The 23145-nt window shown below is 39.0% G+C and overlaps 1 protein-coding gene across 1 annotated transcript in view; it reads right to left on the reverse strand.

Annotated features, from left to right (window-relative positions):
* Window positions 1-23145, reverse strand: part of LOC145528621 (uncharacterized) — a 157145-nt gene that overhangs the window by 9719 nt on the left and 124281 nt on the right. The gene's annotated exons all lie outside the window — the stretch shown is intronic.

Below are 23145 nucleotides of genomic sequence, written 5' to 3' on the forward strand. Positions count from 1 at the left end.
CTTTCCGTCCCCAAGCTACTGAAGAAACAGATTTGCTAACGTTCCGCAAATCATTGTCTTTCACTCTTTTTTTTTTTTCTTTTTTTTACAGTAAGAGCATTACTGGCAGAAAGTTTCCCAGCAGCATGTTCTTCCTAGATACTGCTCCTGCACGCGGACCTGAAGGCTCGGGCGGGGCGCTCCAGACGCGGGCGCGGCCCCCTGCCCTTCCTCTGCCGCGAGCGTCTTCGTGTCTCCGCGTGAAGGGCTGCAGGATGAGGCGTGACCCAGATCCACGTTCTTACTATTAGATCCTGCCTTGGTTGTCACAGTTTTATAGAAGAGGAGAAGCATTTTCTCCGTGAGTTCCGGAGCAGTCTTGAGGTCGGGGGTAAGAGTTTTCTTGGTAAGTATTAGTAGAAGTTGCTGAATGACAGAGGGATGGAAAGGGGAAGGATGCCTTAGGGAAAAAGCCGTTTGTTCTTGGTGATGGACTTGCTTCCAGTTCGTTTTCCGATCTCTTCAGGAATGATTTTCGGCCCTCTTCCTGCACCCTGTGTTCTGATTCCTGGAGCATGCACTACTCCTTCAGTTCTTTTCTCCCAGGGTCTGTTAGGAGAGTGACCTTGAAAACATGTGGGCTGTGGTAGACTTTGGATTCTGGCCTCTAGATACTTGGCTCTCTCACTTGTGAGAAACTCCTGCCTTAGGTTGATTTGAACCTGGGTCAGCAGTGCCTGGTCCATTTGCACACCCTCTGGAGCAGGTGGGTTCTTCCTGGGCCTTGATCTTTTCTTCTTGGGGTGCTCTCCACTCCTGTCTCCATAGATTATGTACTTAAGAAACTTGCCTTTCGATTTCCTGCTAATGGCTGGATCTTGGAGATGACTCTGCCCAGTGCTCGATGGCCTACTAGGGAAGTCTCTTACGGTCCCTTCTCCCCCAGCTGATGGCCTGCTGTCAACAGGGAGCTTTCTCTGTTTTTCTGCCTGCTCTGGATTATCCAAAGACTCTAAAGATAAAACCAGAGCTGGTTTTCCCTCCCCTCTGGATAGAGACCCTCTTATATTTACAGTTGTCCTCTCACTTTCATCCTTGGAGTCTGCCTTTAAGGTTGCCCTGGAAGCTGTGGATGGGTAGAGTCTGTCCTTGTCTAGGCTAAGTCTGAAGGGCATTTTGTTCTTCTCCCCTTCTCTTCTGTTCTGGATTATCGCCTTCACCACTGCCTCGCTCTCATCCACAAAGGTGGTGGTGTAGCTGGACAACATATTCTTGGAGGTGAGCCGTTTGACCAAGTCCTTGTTGCCTAGCAACTGAGCATGCGCCAGTTCTGACTTTCGGAGCTTGGAGTGGCATCGTTTATAAAAGGCTTTCTGCTCCATTAGCCAGGCATTAGCTTCATATTTCTTCATGGAGTCTAGAAAACTTAGTTTCTTTTTCAGCAAATTCTCTTCTTTCCAGTTGAAGGACAGAATTGAGTAGGACTTCTCTGTTTCCATAAGCTTTATGTTCTCTCCGAATATGGAATGGCACCTGTTCCCTTTATTTTTGGTGCTACCCAGTAAGCTCTGATGGCTGCTCTGTGGGTGGCTTCTCCAGGAGCTCCCCAGTTGGATCTGGGGACCTGACATTTCTCTGCCCACCAGAGACCTGGCAGCTTGTGTTCCATCAGCAGACCTGTGAGGGTGCTTAGTGACGTGTGGGCACTATGACGGGAAGGTTCTATTCCAGGCTCCAGTGTTTGTTGTTAAGAACCCTGAGGTTCATCAAAGACTGAGGTCCTGGGAGGCTTCTTCACTGGCCTGTTTACCACAGGCCCAGCTGCTACGTGGAAACTGGCCCCAATCCAAGGCGAAAGAGGCTTGAAGGTCATCCACCCGGTCTCTCAGTAATAGGAGCTGAATCAGCTAAGGTAGAGATGAAAGGTCCATGTGATTACTTTTCAATCATTTATAGGTGTTTGGAGATTTGTTAAATCTGGTTCCTTCTGTCTCTCTGGTGGGTGGTAATGGGGAAGTATTTAATAAGATTAATAACAGAGATATGAGATTTAGGAGTATAATCTAGTAGGAGAACATTTATGTAGGTGATTGAGAAAAGATACTTTTTACAGTTTTATTGTATGAACCTCTCAAAGATGGAGTTGGTCAACTGGTTTAAAGTTGGGCCCGTTCTTTAACTGTGTTATATAAGAATTTTATTCAAAAATGAGACTTTCCAAAAGTTTTTAAAAATGGTGGTTGTTGGGAGAAGGGGGTTAGAACGGAGAAAAAGAGAAGATAATAAATGAGGACACCTTTGCTGAGAGTGCATTAGCTGTTGACAGACTGTCCCTGGATTGTGAGCTCAAGAAATGTGGCCCTAACTGTAGGCCTCCTCTATCTAGAGAGCCTCAAACAGGTCACAGCAGGGCGGGCTACAGCGCCTGCTAGCAGGTGCTGGTGCAGGCTGCAGAAGTTCTAGATTCCTAACCATGGCTCTGATATTCCTCAAACCACAGTTCCACTTACACAAGCACCTTCAAATAAACTGCTCCATTTGTTCAACCAAGAATGTAGTGTGTTAGTGACCCAGCCACTTTGCAACTCAGAATGTTACTTGTTATGTCTTTTTTTTATAACAACTCCCCTTAGGGTCCATTGACTGTTGCCCAAATAGTGTGTAAATCATCTGTCCCCTGCCTCTTCTCCTGTCTCCCCTCCTCCTGCTTCCCAGTCTTCTTCAACTCTCCGCAAGAGCAGCAGACACTAACCTCTTTTATGTAGACACTGTATTCCTGAAATAGCGCTGAGCCTTCCTTCAGCACACCAACCTGTCTCAAAATCTTAGACTTCCTCTGTGTTTATATCCCTTAAGAGTAAAAGACTTACTGTTTTGCCAAACTCTGCTGTGTAAAAGCACATAGCTTTGATAACTCCTCACCTACCTGGATCTTATCTTTTACTTACATTTAGGGTAAAAGTGTTATTTTTACTAGTAAAATCAAATTCTATAAAATGATTTCTAAATGAGAAAATACTACGTAAATCTAAAGGACTTTTCATGAGTTCAGGTTTCCCCCCAAATACCCAGGCCATCCTTCTCCAGCTGGATGGCTATCATTCAGTTTGGAGGCCAGGCCCAGCAACAGGGGTAGATGGATCCATCTAAGCCAGTCGGGATAATGCCACCTGCCTTGCACAGTGGCTGGCTTGGGTTGGGACTGGCCAAAACCACTAAGGGCCTATGAGATATGACAGAAGGTTTACTATGGCTTGAGGAAAAAAGCATGCTTCTCTTATGTGAGTTTTAAGAGGCAACAGGCTACCTGAACAAGGAAGCATGTTTTTCCAGGTGCTGTTGACTCCAGGTCCTGTCATCAGCCTCCCTACCACCATGCACATGCAGCCTTGAGATGCTGCTGACCCACGGATAGTTATGTGGAGGGAAAACACCCAGATTTTAAGTCACATGGCTGAGCTGTTTCATCAAGTCATTCCAGAAGTCTTCAGCTAACAGCATCTTAAATACATGAGAAAACTTTCTTTCACTCCTCTGTAAGGGGACGTGGCTTTGTGAGAATGATGACCCACGGTACACTGTACAGGGATGTCCCTCTTTCACGTCACTGATATTAAATAGCAGAACAGCCATCACAATGGTTTGGGTGGTTGGATTGTTTGTGGCAACTGGTGAAGGGGCTAAATTTACCCTGTTATTCATTTATTGACTGTCTTTTCCTTCTCCTTCAGGGTTGTTTCCCCTAGCCTGAGTCCCTACAAGTTAGAAGTGCTATTTTATTTTACAGTCAACAGAGCCCATCCAGGGATAATCTTCAAATATTTAACAATGCAGCACCAACCAATTGGAATAGATGCCAGCTGTAAACAACTGTTGAAGCTGAGAATCCATCTGTACCTGATACACTACTGCCTTTAATTATAAATGTTTTATAAGCATTATAAAGTATTATAAGGCTTTTGAAGGCAGAATGTAATAAAGAGGTATACAATAAATCCTAAAGCAACCAATAAATTAATAAAGCATAGTTGTAATCAATAAGCCAACAAAGGAGAGAGGGTCATATAAAATACTTCTTATGGGTTGAATTGTGTCCCCCAAAAGGATATGTTGAAATCCTAACCCCTGATATCTGTGAATGTGACCTTATTTGGAAATAAGATCTTTACAGATGTAATCAACTGAAGCTGAGATCATTGGAATGAGACTTAATTCAGTATTACAGGTGTCCTTATTAGAGGGCAAGAACAGGATACACAGGGTGAAGATGACCATGTGATGATAGAGGCAGAGATTGGAGAAATGAATCTAAAAGCCAAGGATTTCTGAAAAATATCAGAAGGTAGAAGATGCAAGGATTCTCTCCTACAGGTTTCAGAGAGAACATGACCCTGCTGACACCTTGATTTTGGATGACTAGACTCCAAAACTGAGATCAAAAAAATTCTATTAAGTAACCTGGTTTGTAGTACTTTCTATAGTAGCCCTAGGAAATGAATACAATGCTCAATCCAAAAGAAGGCAGAAAAGGGGGGGAAAAAAACTGATAAGACAAATGCAAATCAAATAAGATGATAGACTTAATATTAGCCATAACAATAATCATATTAAATGTAAAGCATATAAAAACTACAATGAAAAGGTAGAGAATATCAGATTGGATATTTTTAAAAGACTCAAATAAATATATTACCAGGGATAATAAAGTTTTACTTCATAATCATAAAGAAATCAATTTAATAAGGGGATATAACAGGCCTTCAAAATACTTGAAATAAAAGTTGATAGAAATGCAAGTAAAAATAGATAAATCCACAATTAAAGTCAGATATTTTAATACATATCTTTCTATTATCGATAGAATAAACAGAGAGAAAGCAAGGTTATAGAAGACTTAACCACTACTATTAATCACTTTGACTTCATGACATTTCTAGAACACTGCACAATAGCAACAGAATGCATATAATTTTCAAGTGTATTCATTCAAGAATGTTCACCAAGGTAGACCAAATTCTGGGTCATAAAGTAAGTATCAATAGCAAAATGGTGAACCAGGAAGCTCAGAACTGTGTTCTCCCATAGAGACATAAGAAAAGAACCAGAAAACTGGCTAAAATAAGCTTGCAGGAGCTCTGGAAGGCATACAAAAGTCTATAGAAACCAAGCAAATGCTCAGTCAAGGGAAAAAACACATTCAAAATGGTATTATAGAAAGCTTTATTGGTGTTTTACTCCAACATGCCCCACCAACTCCTGGATTGGTGTGTTCTTGCTTTGGATAAGGTGCAAATTCAGTTCTCAGTTCCCTCCTTTGAACTAGAGGGAGCAGAACAGACCTTATTTGCAACTTTCTAACCTGCCTGGGGGCTACTTGAAGGACTGGTCTTTGTCTCACCCAACAGATCTCAGATGGCGAAAAGTGGCAGTCATTGATGGTGAAATTTGCAATGATACTACAGATGTGCAGACCTCCAGAGCAAGAGATTATGTGTGGAGACACACAATAGACCATTTAAAATCTCAGGGAGAAGCTGAGGTGAGACTCTTTAGAAATTAAGACAGGAGAATTGAGAAAGTGTGTAGGCAAGATGCATGCTCTAAGAAGATCTTAAGCTTTTATCTCAGCTGATTCCTAGATTCAGAGCATGCCCAGCTAATCAGTGGCAGACTGCTCTGGCACCAAAACAGTCTACAAAGACTGGGAAAGCTGTATGTTTTTACAAATGCAAATTTTCAACCAGGAGAACTTAATGGCGTACAAAGAAGCATGACCAGTTCAATAAAAGAAAAGAAATTGGCAGAAGCCACCTCTGAAGAAGCACAGACATTGGACTTACTAGGAAAAGACTTTAAAGGAATTGTCTTAAATATGCTTAAGTAGCTAAAGGAAAACACCAAAAATTTTTTTTAAAAAAATAGGAAATTATATATGAACAAAATGAGAATACCAATAGACAGAATTATAAAGAAAGATCAAAAAGAAATTCTGGATATGAAAAATACAATATCTGAATTGAAAAATTTATCAGATGAAGTCAACGGCAGATTTAATAAGGCAAAAGAAGAAATTGGCAAACTTGATGGTGGGACAATTGAAATGAGTCAAATCTGTCAGAAAGAAAAAAGATTAAAGTGAATAGAGTCTAAACCACTTGTGAGCCATTATCAAACAAACCAATATAGGCATTACAGGAATCTCATATGAAAAAGAGAGGAAATTTTGAAGAAATAATGGCTGAAAACTACCCAAATTTATTGAAAGACATGACTCTATAAATCTAATAATCCTGGCAGTCTCTGTAGGATAAGTTCAAAGAGACTTATGCCAAGACACATTATAATCTGTCAAAAGACAAAGAATTTTGAAAGTATAAAGAGAGAAGTAAGTCATCATGTACAGGCATCTTCAATACAATTATCAGTTTAATTATTTCAGCAATAATTTTGGTGGCCAGAAAGCAATAGATTGATATATTTAAAAAAGTGAAGGGGAAAACAAAAAATGAAAGCCTATCAACCAAGATTTCTATACCCAGCAAAACTGTGCTTCCAAAAAAGGGAGAAATTAAGACATTTGCAAATAAACAAAAGCTGAAAGAATTCATTATCATGATACTTTCTCTGTAAGAAATGCTAAAGGCAGTCCATCAGGTTGAAATGAAAGGATGCAAATAATTCAAAGCTATATAAAAATCTAAAGATCTCTGGTAAGAGTAGATACATGGACAAATATAAAAGTGTCTACTCAGAATATCTAAAGAACTCTTAACAATTCCACAATGAGGATATCTCAGTTATATAATGAATAAAGTACTTAAATAGACATTTTTCCAAATAGTGTATGCAAATGGCCACCAAATGCATGAATAAATGTTCACCATCATTATTCAGTAGGGAAATACAAACCAAAACCATGAGATAACACCTCACACCCACAAGATGGCTATAATTAAAAAAACAAAAAGAAATAAAATTAACAAATGTTGGTGAGAATGTGGAGAAATTGCAACCCTCACCATTGCAAGTGGGAATATAAAATGATGCATCCACTGAGGAGAACAGTTTGGTAGTTCCAAAAGAAACTAGATACAAAATTACCATCAAGTCCTCTAATGAGAATGCCCAAACTAATTGAAGTTTTAAAAACTTGTACACCAATGTTCATAGCAGTGCTATTCACAATATTTAAAATGTGGGGGAAATCCCAAATGTTTATCAATTAATGAATGGTTAAACAAAGTATGGTATATCCATACAATATAATATTATTCCATCATAAAAAGGAATGAAGTATGGATACATGCTACAACATGGAAGAACCTCAAAAACATTATGCTACATGAAAGACGTTGTATGCAAAAGGCCACTTTTCAGGTATCATTTATATGAATTGACAAATCTATGGAGACAGGTTACTGGTTGTTAGGGGCTATGAGGAAGAGGAATGAAGATTAATTACTTAATGGGTATATGGTGTTTCCTTTTAGAGTAATAAAAATATTTGGTGACTAGATAAAGGTGATACTTGCAAAAAGTTGTGAATGTACTAAATGCCACAGGATTGTGAATTGCACATTTTAAAATTGTTTGTGTGGGGAATTCCCTGATAGGCTAGTGGTTAAGACTCTACACTCTCACTGCCGAAGGCTTGAGTTCAGTCTCTGGTCAGGGAACTAAGATTCCACAAGCTATGCATCGCTCCCTCACCCACTGACCCTGCCCCACAGCCAAAAAGAGATTCATTTTATGTGACTTTTAACCACAGTAATAAAAATTAATACTGAAGGCATACAAAGCATGTTTCCAAGACACAATGGAGTTAAATTAAAAATTGGTAAGACAAAAATCTCTGGAAAATCATGGATATTTGAAATTAGTTTCCAAACACCTATATACACAAAAATCAAAAACAAAATTAAGATAAATTTTGAATTAAATGAAAATGAACATACAGTATATAAAAACTTTTGAAAGTCAAGCAATTATTAGAGCAACATTTATAGCACTAAGCATATATATTAGAAAAGGAAGGTCTCAAATGGATGGCATTAGCTTCCCACCGCAACAAACTATAAAAATCATATTGATCAGGACAAAAAAAGGGAGAAGACACAAAATAACCATTTTAAAGACTAAAAGTGTTGATCTCACTTCAGATTCTATTGATGCTGAAAGGAGAGCAAATGAATATTGTGAACATTTTGTCAGTGAGTTTGACAACTTAGATGAAATGGTCAAACTCATTCAAGAAGAAATAGATAAACTTGAAGAGCCCTATGTTTATTAAAGTAACTGAATATGTAGCTGGAAAATTATCCACAAAGAAAACTTCAGACACAGATAACTTCCTTGCTGAATTCTACTCAACATTTAAGGAAGAAGTAATACCAATTCTACACAAAATCTTCCAGAAAATTGAAGAGGGTAGAATACTTTTCCAAATTATCCTGAGTCCAGTGTTACCCTGATAGAAAATGCAGACAGATATTTTTTAAAAGAGAAAATTATAGACCTATAACCCTCATGAACATAGATACAAAAATTCTTAGCAAAATTATATCAAATCATACCCAACAAAATATTAAAAAAGTAATATTACAAGACCAAGTGAAGTTTATCCCATGCAAGCAAGTTTACTTTACCATTTGAATGTCAATCAATGTTATTCACCACATTAATAAACTAAAAAGGAACCCACATATTCATTTCAATAAACATAGTAAAAGAATTTCAACAAAAATCCAACTTTCAGTCCTCAGTAAGCTAGGAATAGAATGCAACTTCTTCAACCTGATAAAGGTAACCTATAAAAATCCACAGCTAACATCACACTTACAAATGAAAGATTGAATTATTTCTAAGATTGAAAATAAGGCAAATACATCCACTCTCTCAAGTTTGATTTAACATTTGTACCAGATGTTCTGGCCAGTCAAATAAAGAAATCAACCATTTAGGTAAGAAAGGAAGAAATATGATATCATTATTCACAGATGACATGATCATCTCTGTAGGTACTAATTGCTATTAGAACTAATGAGTTTAGCAAGGTTTCAGGATACAAGATCCACATAATAAAAAATTATATTTTATATACCAGCAATGAACAATCACAAATTGAAATAAAAGCTACCTTTTATAAGACCATCAAAAATCTGAAATACTTACTGATAAATTTGACAAAAGTTGTGAAAAATAAGTATACTAAAAGCTAAAATCACCACTGAATGAAATTTAAGAACAGCTAATACATAGGACATGGGGAGATATGCCTTGTTTATGGGTTGGAAGATTCAATATTGTTAAAATGTCAGTTCTCCCCAAACTGATCTAGAGATTCAATGAAGTCCCAATCAAAATTGCTAGGAGGTTTTTTTTGTAGATATTAATAAGGTGATTCTAAAATTCATATAGAAGTGCAATGGACCTAGAATAGCCAAAATAGCTAAAAATAACAAAGTGAGTTAACTAAAACTGGCTTTGAGACTAACTGTAAAGCTACAGGGAAGAGCCCCTGGAGAAGGGGATGGCTACCCACTCCAGAAATCTGGCCTGGAGAATTACATGGACTGTATAGTCCACTGGGTCACAAAGAGTTGGATATGACTGAGCAACTTTCACATTCACATAAAGTTACAGTAATCAAGGATGTGCTTTTAGCATAAGCACAGCAAATATAGATAATCTAGATACAGATCTAAACTTATGTGGACAGTTGATTTTTGACAAAGATTCAGATTCTTCAATGAAGAAAGGTTAATCTTTTCAACAAATTATACTGGAACTTTTGAATATCTATATGCTAAAAGGAGGAAGGAGAAATATTTATGACCTGGAGCTAAGGAAAGACTTAAACACAACACTAAAACTCCATTGCATAAAAGAAAAAAAGGACAAATTGGAATTAATAAAAATTAAGAACTTCTGGCCTTTGAATAATACACCAAGAGAATGAAAAGACAAGAAATAAAGTAAAAGAAAATATTTGTGTATCACATATCTAATAAAGGTTTCTATCAAAAGTATATAAAAACTATTAAATGTCCTCCATAGGAAAACAAACAACCCAATTAAAAAATAGACAAAAGATGAAAAAACACTTCACCAAAGAAGATATATGAATGGCAAATAAGCACATTTAACCCCTCAACATTATTAATCATTCAGGAAATGCACAATAAAGTCACAGTGAAAAACCACTGCACATCCATCCGAATACTGAAAATAAAGAGACTGACCAATATCAAGTATTGACAAGGACGTAGAGAAGCTAGTTCTCTCATACACTGCTGGTGGAAATGTAAAATGACATAATTTCAGAAAACAGTTTACCAGAATGTTAAAAAAAATTTACTCATATGCCTACTACCATATATATAATCCAGCCATTTCCACTCGTAAGTATTTACCTAAGAAAAGTAAAATCAGATGTCTTTACAAAAAATATGAATGTACGCAGCAGCTTAACTTGTATAGCTCCAAAATGAAACAACCCAGATGCCCATCAGCAGATGAATGAATAAACAAATTGTGATATATCTATACATAAAAAGAACTGAACTGCTGATTCTCCTAACAACATGGCTGAATCTCAAATATACTGAATGAAAAAAGTCAAACCAAAAAGTACATACTGTGAGATCCCACTTATATAAAGTGCTTCACTTAATATATAATGACAGAAAGTTACAATGGTTTCCTGGGAGGGAAATTTAATATAAGAAATGAAGCTGTGAAAATAAGAGAGTGATGAATGTGTTCAGTATTAAATACGTGTAGTTTATGAGATGCCAATTCGAAGAAAAGCTATGACCAAACTAGACATCTTATTAAAAAGCAGAGACATTGCTTTACTTACAAAGGTCTGTATAGTCAAGCTATAGTTTTTCCAGTAGTCATGTATGGATGTGAGAGTTGGACCATAAAGAAAACTGAGTGCCAAAGGGTGCTTTTGAGCTGCGGTGTTGGAGAAGACTCTTGAGAGTCCCTTGGACAGCAAGGAGATCAAACCAGTCAATCCTCAAGGAAATCAACCCTGAATATCCACTGGAAGGACTGATGCTGAAGTTGAATCTCCAATACTTTGGCCACCTGATGCGAAGGGCCGACTCATTGGATAAGACCCTGATGCTGGGAAAGATTGAAGGAAGGAGGAGAAGGGGACAACAGAGGATGAGATGGCTGGATGGCATCACCGACTGAATGGACATGAGTTTGGGTAAACTCTGGGAACTGATGATGGACAGGGAGGCCTGGCATGCTGCAGTCCTTGGAGTCGCAAAGAGTCAGTCACAACTGAACAACTGAACTGAACTGAACTGAACTGAGTCATGCCTCAATGTCTTAAAACGTTGAAGTGTTTCTTGGCCGGTGGCACAGCTGCATACAAGGCTTTCCCAAGGTCTTCAGAACTTTATTACTCAGGGTTTTTTCCCACATGGTGGGTAGGACTGCCAGCAGCCCAAGGTTTACCTCAGGAGAAAAAGGGTTTCTTCCCTGACGGTTTTTTTGAAGAAAAAAAATCCCAGCGAAGACACCAAGTGTTCTACATTGTGTCATGAGCCTGCCCCTACACCAGTCCCTGGAGCAGACCCAACAGCCTACCCACTTCCTCTGGGTAAGGCTGTGAAAGTGACTTGTCCACTTGTCTCCTGGTACACACCTATATCCAACAGAGCAAGTTTTTGGGGGATCACGAAGAGGCTCAGAACATAGCATAGGTGGCATTCTTCCCTTCATAATACTCATTTCATTCAGAAGCTGTGGACATGCTGCCACCTGGCATCAAGAGTGGATTCTTTCTAGATATTTGTTCCTGACAAAGGAACTATGTTCCAGTACTGAGTCCTGAAGGTGTACTAGACTGAGATAATCTCATGAGCCAAAAGTATCAAAAGTTCATGCTATAGTCAGTTATAAATGATTTTGATTAAGCCACCATTAAAGATTGTCTGCATTCCCATCAGGGAAGCTGTCTGATACTGACTCCACCTAGCAATTTTATATCTATGTCCTCAACACAGTGAGGTCTGGGTCTTAACTGAGAGTTGTTTTTCCTATAAATAGGCAAATAAATAGGTCTGCTCAATCAGAATTCTTGCAGTAGATGCTTAATCTTTTGCTTGCGGGTAGGTAGGATTAACATCCCTCAGTATTTACAGAACTCAGCTTGATCTCCATCTCCTCTGAATTCTGTTCTCCCAGAACCTGGGAGAGGGGTAAGGTCAGTATCTAAAAGTGAGTGAGAACGTTGTCAGTCCCCCTCCCAGGGCCTTCAATGGCATCTCTCTTGCCAGTGGGAAGTATGAAAGCAGGGGAAGAGAACTGTCAGCTCTCCTTGGAAATGATATCCTTTTTCTCAGCTCCCCCTCGCTCCAGTATAACCGGAGGCCCTAACCCTGAAGAGTATATCTTCAGTATGGCTCTGAAGAACATTTGCAAGATAATAGCACATGAACGTCATACGGGTGTGGGCTGTGGGTTAAGAACTGACACACATTCTAATTCCAGATCTACCCTTCAGATTGGCATGACTTCTATAAAGTTACTTTAACTTCTCAGAACCTAACATATATCATCCCTGAGATCCATTTTATTCAGCAAATAAATTTTTAGAAAATATTCATTAATCTCTTACTATGGCCACATTGTACTATATGCTGGGGACATAAATACTGTATTTGCTTTCAAGGAGCCTAAAGTGAAGCTGAGGACAAATGTGCCAGTTTATAATTACACACTTTAATGTGGCAAAGTGACCCATCAAGTGTGCTTATATGAGGCAATGAAAACATAAAAGGGGTGTTCAGATCTGCCTCCGGTAGTGGATGTCCAGGGGAAAGCAATGTCTACTCTAGTTTTGAGAGTAGGGAGAAGTTGGAGAAAAGTTACTCTAGGCAAGGGCTTCGCTTGTGGCTCAGCTGGTAAAGAATCCACCTGCAATGCAGGAGACGTGGGTTCAATCCCTGGATTGGGAAGGTCCCCTGAGAAGGGAAAGGCTACCCCCTCCAGTATTCTGGCCTGGAGAATTCCATGGACTGTTTAGTCCATGGAGTCGCAAGGAGGTGGACACAACTGAGTGACTTTCACTTCACTTCACTTCTACTCTAGGCAAAGATCCTCATAGACGATCTTGGAAGGGCAGTTGATTCAAGGGCCTGGAAAGGATGGTGTATGTCAGGAGGTATGATATATGAAAGGTAGGCAGAAGCAGATGAGGGTTCATATATTCTGCAGGATTCAGTTTTACTTGGAAGCAATTAAAAATCACGGAACAACTGACATATACACACACACACATATATATACTGTGTATAAAATATACAATGAGAACCTACTATATAGCACAAGGAACTGTATGCAATGCTCTGTGGGGACTTTTTTGGAAGGAAATCCAGAAAAGAGATATATGTATACATATAGCTGATTCACTTTGCTGTACAGCGAAAAGTAATACAACATTATAAAGCAAAAAAAAAAGAAACCCAAACACAGAGGGTTTCATTGGCCACCCTGGCAAGAACATGTAAGACCACAGCAGGAATACGGGGATGGAATCAGGGATGCAGAGGAAGGAGGGGAAAATATTGAAATTCTAAAAGGTTCTTGACAATGTGCATCAACACCGTTTTCTGAGAGTGTCCAGAGACTCCATCAAATCCTGTCAGTTAATCTCCATGGGACTACATACAAGAGACCAAAGAAAATGCTTATGCAATAATCCCAGGGGGAGATGATGAGCCTGAGAGCCAAAGCAGTGTCCGTTCAGTCACTCCATCATGTCAGAGTAGTGTCACTAGGGTAGAAATGTGCTCTGTGAACTGAAGAGCTTCCTATAAGTGTTAGATGGTGTCACAACTGAATGATCTCATTCATTCAGAATAGTTGAGGGAAAGATAAATTTAATTCTATGAAAATGTAAAGTGAAAACTAATTCTTCCACCTCTGTTGCATGGCCATCTATTTAAACCTTTTAATTGTTTATAAGAAAAACTATTTTCTTGAATTTACCTTCTGCCTCAGTGAATGGGGAAGCATACAAGTTCACCCTTTATTAGCAGCAAGGAGGAGCTGTTTTCTTCCCTTCTTCTCCTCCTCCTTCTTCTACTACTACTACTTTTGCCAGCAGCGTTACATTATTTAGTGCTTGCTTCATTTTGGGAAATGAGAGTTAAGGAGGGTTTTTTGGAGTCCAGTTGCTCTATTGGTATCTTGTTTACCCTTAGATGACACTGTATCACCAGAGAGTTTTCTGTCCAGTCCTTCACATAAGTGTCTTATTGACTGTGCTCTGGAGTTATATTGTTGCTTTGCCCTAAAAAAAAAAAAACAAAAAAAACTGTGCATGTTGGCAGTATAAGTAAAGCTTTAGGAGGCAACCAGCAATTCAGCATACACGAATGAATTCATCCTAATGATTAATTAGATAAAAGAGAGTAGATACAAGAACAGAACTTGAACTAGAGCTTAACCTTGGACATTATTCTTGGACCTCAAATCTAGACAGTGTTGTTGGAACTGGATCTCAGACCTGGACCTTGTCATTGTATTTGCATCATGGTTCTTACCTTGGCCCCGGTCCTGCCCTTGGACCTAGACACTGTGCCTGAATCTGGACATCTGCACCTTGGCTATTCTCTTCCTTTGCATCCCAATTCCCCATTCTGATAGCTGTCAGTGCATCAGCATTTTCTCTCACATTCTCACCGCTTCTTTCCCCTTCTTACACCTGTGATTCTCCAGAATTTTCACTACCTTCTTTCCCTCTACTCCACTTCCCTGTTTCAGTTAAGTTCAGCCACTCAGTCATGTCAGAGTCTTTGCAGCCCCATGGACTGCAGCATACATGCCAGGCTTCCCTGGACTTCACTGAATCCTGGAACTTGCTCAAACTCATGTCCATTGAGTCAGTGATGCCATCCAACCATCTCATCCTCTGTCGTCCCCTTCTCCCCCTGCCCTCATGTTTCCCAGCATCAGGGTCTTTTGAAATGAGTCGGCTCTTTGCATCTGGTGGCCAAACTATTGGAGCTTCAGCTTCACCATCAGTTGTTCCAATGAATATTCAGGACTAATTTCCTTTAGGATAGACTGGTTTGATCTCAAGGGACTCTCAAGAGTCTTCTCCAACACCACAGTTCAAAAGCATCAATTCTTCGGTGCTCAGCTTTCTTTATGGTCCAACTCTCACATCCATACATGACTCCTGGAAAAACCATAGTTTTGACTATATGGACCTTTGTCAGTAAAGTAGTCTTTGCTTTTTAATATGCTGTCTAGGTTTGTCACAGCTTTTCTTCCAAGGAGCATGTGTGTTTTAATTTTATGGTTGCAGTCACCATGTGCAGTGATTTTAGAGCCCAAGAAAATAAAGTCTGTCACTGTTGCTTTTGTTTACCCCTCTATTTGTCATGAAGTGATGGGACCAGATGCCATGACCCTTACTTTTTGAATGCTGAGTTTTAAGCCAGTTTTCTCACTCTCCTCTTTCATTTTCATCAAGAGGCTCTTTAGTTCCTCTTCACTTTCTGCCATAAGGGTGGTGTCATCTGCATATCTGAGGTTATTGATATTTTTCCCTGCAATCTTGATTCCAGCTTGTGCATCATCCAATATGGCATTTCTCATGATATACTCTGCATATAACTTAAATAAGCAAGGTGACAATATACAGCCTTGACGTACTCCATTCTCAATTTGGGACTAGCCCATTATTTCATGTCCATTTCTAACTGTTGCTTCTTGACCTTCACACAGGTTTCTCAGGAGGCAGGTAAGGTGGTCTGGCCAATAAAGCAGAAGTAGATGTTTTCCTGAAACTCATGGTTTTTTAGATGATCCAATGGATGAACCAACAGTTAGAACTGGACATGGAACAACAGACTGGTTCCAAATAGGGAAAGGAGTACATCAAGGCTGTATATTGTCACCCTGATTATTTAACTTATATGCAGAGTACACTATGAGAAATTCTGGGCTAGATGAAGCACAAGCTGGAATCAAGATTGCTGGGAGAAATATCAATAACCTCAGATATGCAGATGACTCCACACATAAAAAGCAAAGAAAAACTAAAAAGCCTCTTGATGAAAGTGAAAGAGGAGAGTGAAAAAATTGGCTTCAAACTCAACATTCAGAAAACAAAGATCATGGCTTCTGGTCCCCTCAGTTCAGTTCAATTCAGTCGCTCAGTTGTGTCCGACTCTTCACAACCCCATGAACCGCAGCACGCCAGGCCTCCCTGTCTACCACCAACTCCCGGAGTCAACCCAAACCCATGTCCATCGAGTCGATGATGCCATCCAACCATCTCATCCTCTGTCATCCCCTTCTCCTCCTGCCCTCAATCTTTCCCAGCATCAGGGTGTTTTCAAATGAGTCAGCTCTTCACATCAGGTGGCCAAAGTATTGGAGTTTCAGCTTCAACATCACTCTTTCCAATGAACATTCAGGACTGATTTCCTTTAGGATTGACTGGATGGATCTCCTTGCAGTCCAAGGGACTCTCAAGAGTCTTCTCCAACACCACAGTTCAAAAGCATCAATTCTTTGGCGCTCAGCTTTCTTTATAGTCCAACTCTCACATCCACACATGACCACTGGAAAAAACATAGCCTTGACTAGATGGAGCTTTGTTGGCAAAGTAATGTCTCTGCTTTTAAATGTGCTGTCTAGGTTGGTCATAACTTTCCTTCCAAGGAGTCAGCATCTTTTAATTTCATGGCTGCAATCACCATCTGCAGTGGTTTTGGAGCCCAGAAAAATAAAGTCAGCCACTATTTCCACTGTTTTCCCATCTATCTTCCATGAAGTGATGGGACCAGATGCCATGATCTTAATTTTCTGAACATTGAGCTTTAAGTCAACTTTTTCACTGGTCCCATAACTTTCATTTAAAGAAAGCTGAGCACAAAGAATTGATGCTTTTGAACTGTGGCATGGAGAACACTCTTGAGAGTCCCTTGGACTGCAAGGAGATCCAACCAGTCAATCCTAAAGGGAATCAGTCCTGAATATTCAATGGAAGGACTGTTGCTGACGCTGAAACTCCAATACTTTAGTCACCTGATGTGAAGAGCTGACTCCTTAGAAAAGACCCTGATGCTGGGAAAGATTGAAGGTAGGAAGAGAAGGGGATGACAGACGATGAGATGGTTGAATGGCATCACTGACTCAATGGACATGAATTTGAGTAAACTCTGGGAGTTGGTGATGGACAGGGAGGACTGATGTGCTTCAGTCCATGGGGTCACAAAGAGTCAGACATGACTGAGTGAATGAACTGAACTGAACTGAACTGAAGGTGGTCTGTTATTTCTGTCTCTTTAAGAATTTTCCACAGTTTGCTGTGATCCACACAGTCAAAGGCTTTAGCATAGTAAATGAAGCAGAAGTACATGTTTTCCTGGGATTCTCTTGCTTTTCTATGATCCAACAGATGTTGAAAATTTGAACTCTGGTTTCTCTGCCTTTTCTAAATCCAGCTTGAACATCTGGAAGTTCTTGGTTCATGTACTGTTGGAGCCTAGCTTGGAGAATTTTGGGCATTACTTTGCTAGCTTGTGAGATGAGTGCAGTTGTGTGGCAGTTTGAACATTCTTTGGCATTGCTTTTCTTTGGGACTGGAATGAAAACTGACATTTTCCAGTATTGTGGCCACTGCTGATTTTCCAAATATGCTGGCATATTGAGTGCAACACTTTAACAGCATCATCTTTTAGGATTTGAAATACCTCAGATGGAATTCCATCACTTCCACTAGCTTTGTTTATAGTAATGCTTCCTAGGGCCCACTTGACTTCGTATTCCAGGATGTCTGGCTGTAGGTGAGTGATCACACCATTGTGATTATCTGGGTCGTGAAGATCTTTTTTGTGAAGATCTTAGTTCTTCTGTGTATTCTTGAGACCTCTTCTTAATATCTTCTTCTTCTGTTAGGTCCATACCATTTCTGTCCTTTATTGTGCCCATTTTTGCATGAAATTTTCCCTTGGTATCTCTAATTTTCTTGAAGAGATCTCTAGTCTTTCCCATTCTATTGTTTTCCTCTATTTCTTTGCATTAATCACTGAGGAAGACATTCTTATCTCTCCTTGCTATTCTTTGGAACTCTGCACTCAGATGGATATATCTTTCCTTTGCTCCTTTGCCTTTAGCTTCTCTTCTTTTCTCAGGAATTCATAAGGTCTCCTCAGACAACCATTTTGCCTCTTTGCAGTTCTTCTTCTTGGGGTTGGTTTTACTCACTGCCTCCTGTACAGTGTTATGAACCTCCACCCCTAGTTCTTCAGGAACTATGTCTATCAGATCTAATCCCTTGAATCTATTTGTCAGTTCCACTGTATAATCATAAGGGATTTATTTGATTTACGTCATACCTGAATGGTCTAGTGGTTTTCCCTACTTACTTCAATTTAAATCTTAATTTTACAATAAGGAGTTTATGATCTCAGCCACAGTCAGTTCCTGGTCTTGTTTTTACTTGACTCTATAGACCTTCTCCATCTTCGACTGCAAAGAATATAATCAATCTGATTTTGGTACTCACCATCTGGTGATGTCCATGTTTAGAGTCGTCTCTTGTGTTGTTGGAAGAGGGTGTTTGCTATGACCAGTGTGCTTTCCTGCCAAAACTCTGTTAGCCTTTGCCCTGCTTCATTTTGTGCTCCAAGGCCAAACATGCCTGTTACTCTGGGTATCTGTTGACTTCCTACTTTTGCATTCCAGTCCCCTATGATGGAAAGGATATCTGTTTTTGTTGTTTTTGTTAGTTCTAGAGGGTCTTGTAGGTCTTCTTAGAGCTGTTCAACTTCAGGTTCCTCAGCATTAGTGGGTGAGGCATAGACTTGGATTACTGTGATAGTGAATGGTTTTATTTGGAAACAAACAGAGATCGTTCTATTATTTTTGAGATTGCACCCAAGTACTAAATTTCAGACTCTTGTTGAATATGAGGGCTACTCCATCTCTTCTAAGGGATTCTTGCCCACAGTAGTAGATATCATTATGGTCATCTGAATTAAATTCACCCATTCCAGTCCATTTTAATTCACTGATTCCTAAAATGTCGATGTTCACTCTTGCCATCTCCTGTTTGACCACTTCCAATTTACCTTGGTTCATAGACCTAAAATTCTAGATTCCTATGCAGTATTGTTCTTCACTGCATCAGACTTTACTTCGATCACCAGTCACATTCATGGCTGGGTGTTGTTTTTGCTTTGGCTCAGCCTCTTCTTTTTTTTGAACTATGTCTCCACACTTCTCCAGTAAAATATTGGTTACCTACCGACCAGTGGAGTTCATCTCTCAGTGTCATATCTTTTTGCCTTTTCATATTGTTCATGGGATTCTCAAGGCAAGAATACTGAAGTGGTTTGCCATTCCCTTCTCCAGTGGACCACGTTTTGTCAGAACTCTCCAGCTTGACCCATCCATCTTGGGTGTCCCTGCACAGCATGGCTCAAAGTTCATTGAGTTCAACAAGACTGTGATCCATGTGATAAGTTTGGCTAGTTTTCTGTGATTGTGGTTTTCATTCTGTCTGCCCTCTGATGGTTAAGAATAAGAGGCTTGTACAAACTGCCCTGATGGGAGGGACTGGCTGTGGGGGAAGCTGTGACCAGTGTGATGTTGTATTTTGTGCCTGACAATTTTACATGACTGTCTCCAGTAGCAACCTAATTCTCCAAGAATGTCTTCCCCCATTTTCTTAATATCATCTCCAAATTTTCCTTCCCACTTCTTCTTATTTCTACTGTTACTTTTCCACGTCACTGTTATAAGCTTTTATCATCCGTTTTCTCATTCTCACTGTAGAAAATTCTCCATAATTTTCTCTCTCTTCCGTAGTCTTCTAATCACTGCCAATTTTCATTATTTTCTCCCTTATGAAATAATGAAAATTTCCTTCCTTTTCTCCTTCCTCTTCCACTTGTGACACTGGTTGATTCCTCAAGATTTTACTCTCTTACCTCATCTAACACATGCTAATGCTGCAGAATTTCTTCCCTCTCCTTTTATTTTCTGCTTCTGCTATTTGCCTATTCTCCAAGATTATCTTTTTCTTTTTCCCCTTTTTTCCCACTCCTTCTAATACTTGGCAGTTATAAATATTTTCATAAGTTTTATGTTGCCAATTGAATTTAAAAAATAATCTAACATTTGCTTTCTTACTATAAGAAGAAATCAAAATGAATCTAAGTGGTATTTGTTAAAATGAACTCAGAATCGTACATTGTCCTCAGAAAAGTGAAGTGAAAGTCGCTCAGTCATGTCTGATTCTTTGCGACCCCATGGACTATACAATCCATGGCATTCTCCAGGCCAGAATACTGGAGTGGGTAGCGTTTCCCTTCTCCAGGGGATCTTCCCAACCCAGGGATCAAACCCAGGTCTCCCACATTGCAGGTGATTCTTTCCCAGCTGAGCCACAAGGGAAGCCCATTGTCCTCAGAAGTTCCTCTTTATTGTGAGTTAGAGAAAAATGAGTCAAAACAGTATTTAAACAAACATAATTGTAAATGATCTGAATATCATGTGTTTCTCTGAAAAGTATTTCTTATTGCTAATAGAAGAAATTTGGATGAAAGAAGTGTATGTGCACCAAAAGTAAACAAACAACAAAAATCCACCCAAAACCCCAGACAAAAACAGCAACAAGAACAAGAAGAATTGAAGCTCAGAATCAGACTTTCTTGGTAAAGAGAGAAAGGCCTCTTTAGCCATTTGGAAAAAACTGATGTGGCTATGAGCTTTACATGAGCAAAATAGCTCAGAAATACAATTGTATCAAATGTGAACTTTCTACTTGTTAGAGTCGGTTAAGAAGAATCTGACAGTGTGTTTGACCATCATCTCAATTCTTATATTGTGCTCAACACAAGAGTACTTCTTACTGTCATTTACAGCAGATGCAGTGTTTGTGAAAAGAAGCATGATTAGAGCACAGAAGTCACATATTGGATAATCTTCTCAAAAGTAGCTTTTTTTTGCTTCTTAAAAATGAACATGAATAAAGATGGCCAAAAATGCATATATGTACATATATCCTTGTACTGAGCATCCCTGGACTGAATCCTCAGTGCCAAAACTCAAGAAAATCATGTCCATCAACCAGAAATTATAGAATTATCTTCAGTCTCAACTATGCCATTGTAAAAAAATATAATATTAATCAATATTTTATATATGATCATAATGGTATGAGGGGGAAATTTTCAATATCTATATGAAGAAGTACTCTACGACAGATTTTGAAATAATGGAACATTCAAGATCTACATAAGGTGAAAATTCTGCATATTTCCACATTACCCAATCATATGATGAACCAAAAAGGGAAAATGGTGAAGAGGACGTGCATACAACTTTGGAAAAGCTATATACCATCAAAGAGATGGAAGGATTCAGTATGATTTTTTTTTTATTAAACTATTGTCATTCTAATAAAGCTTCAATACTCTCTAAAAGAAAATGTATTCTCTTTACCTATGATCAGCACTAATCTTGATGTGTTTCCTTCCTTGCACAATTATTTAGGAGCATAATTTTGTTTCAACTGGCATACTGAATTTATCTGAAGCCACAGTACTTTAAATTGTGCCCAAGTTTTTAGAGGGATGGATTTATTTAAGGCAGAAAGTACTGTCCTGCTGGATAATTTTGTGCCAGAGAAACGGACCATTAGTTCACCTTGACTTGAAGTAAAAAAACAGTCATAGGCTGGAGAAATTTCCTCAAGCAAATATGCTGCTATTCTAGAGTTAAATACATATATAGAATGTCTAGCTGGAGAAAGGAGATCAAGGTTTAAAAATAATGTTTCAGTCTGTTCAGTTCAGTCTCTCAGTCATGTCCGACTCTTTGCGACCCCATGGACTGCAGCAGTCCAGGCTTCTCTCTTCATCACCAAAAACTAATGCTTAGGTTTGCCAAAATAAAAATCTGGAACCGCAAATTTCTCAATCTATGCAGTATGATGTGCCATTGAATGTGTCTGTGGGAACTTTGGGAGCTCTGGGAGGTCGGCAGCATGATATTGGAACATACTGTGTTGTTCTCTGCTTTGATGGATACCTATCACTGGAGGTGATGTCTGAGTTTGTTGGAAGATTGTAAAACGGCCATGAACCTATTATAAATTTGAGTCAGAAAGTCAATGAGTCACCGTTGTGAAAGAAGTTAGATCAGAAAAGCCAAAATCATGTCCAGTTGGATTTTACACAAAACCTCAAAAGTTTTTGCTAAATCACAATGAATTATTTTAGCCATATGTGATTGTAACTTTCTGAGTTCAGGAAATTGGCATATTAGAAGGGAGATAAATTTTAAGCTGATAAAGTAGTAAGAGAGATTTCTGGTTCAGGCCAAAAGTAAGCATCCTCATTATTCTCAGATTCTCACCCACTCAATTAAAACTCCCTAGACATAAATAAGCATAAGAGGGCTCCAACAGCTACCGTGTGGAAGGAAGAAGGTGGATTGCCTAGGAATCTTGAGACTTGAGGAATGTTGTAGTGTGTTTCTTTAATACTTCTCATATATTCTAGGCAGAGCACTGCTTCAAGCCTCCAACTTGAATTTCAAATAGTATAGATATACCAAAAAAAATCTGTTCCCATTAGGTGAAGGACATAATAACAGACTTGTACTCTTATGCCTGAAGTGGTGAGGGAACTATAAAAAACAATTATAAAAACTCAAAAACACTCATAAATAAATCAGGTTGGTCCTTTAAAAATATGTTCACGTGATCCATAGGAAGGCTAGAAAAGGGAAGCAGAAAATAAACAGAAAACAAATAAAGTAGCACATGTAAGTGCTGATGCAACAATAATTTCCTCAAATGTAAATGATTTCAAATATCAGTTAAAAGAAAAAGGAGCAACATCACCAGAATTGCAAGGTAGAGAAAGATAGAGCTTCATCCCTTCAAAGAAGCAACTAATAAGCTTACAAAAACTTGCCTAGGAAAAACTGTCATGTGACCCAGCAATTCCACTGCTGGGCATACATCTTAAGGAAACCAGAATTAAAAGAGACATATGTACCCCAAAATTCACTGAAGCACTATTCACAATAGCTGGGATATGGAAGCAACCTAGATGTCCTTCAGCAGATGAATGGATAAGGAAGTTGAGGTACATACACACAATGGAATAT

The sequence above is a fragment of the Giraffa tippelskirchi genome, chromosome 12 (assembly GCF_054371585.1).
Source record: "Giraffa tippelskirchi isolate mGirTip1 chromosome 12, T2T-mGirTip1v1.2.pri, whole genome shotgun sequence".
Lineage (NCBI taxonomy): Eukaryota > Metazoa > Chordata > Mammalia > Artiodactyla > Giraffidae > Giraffa > Giraffa tippelskirchi.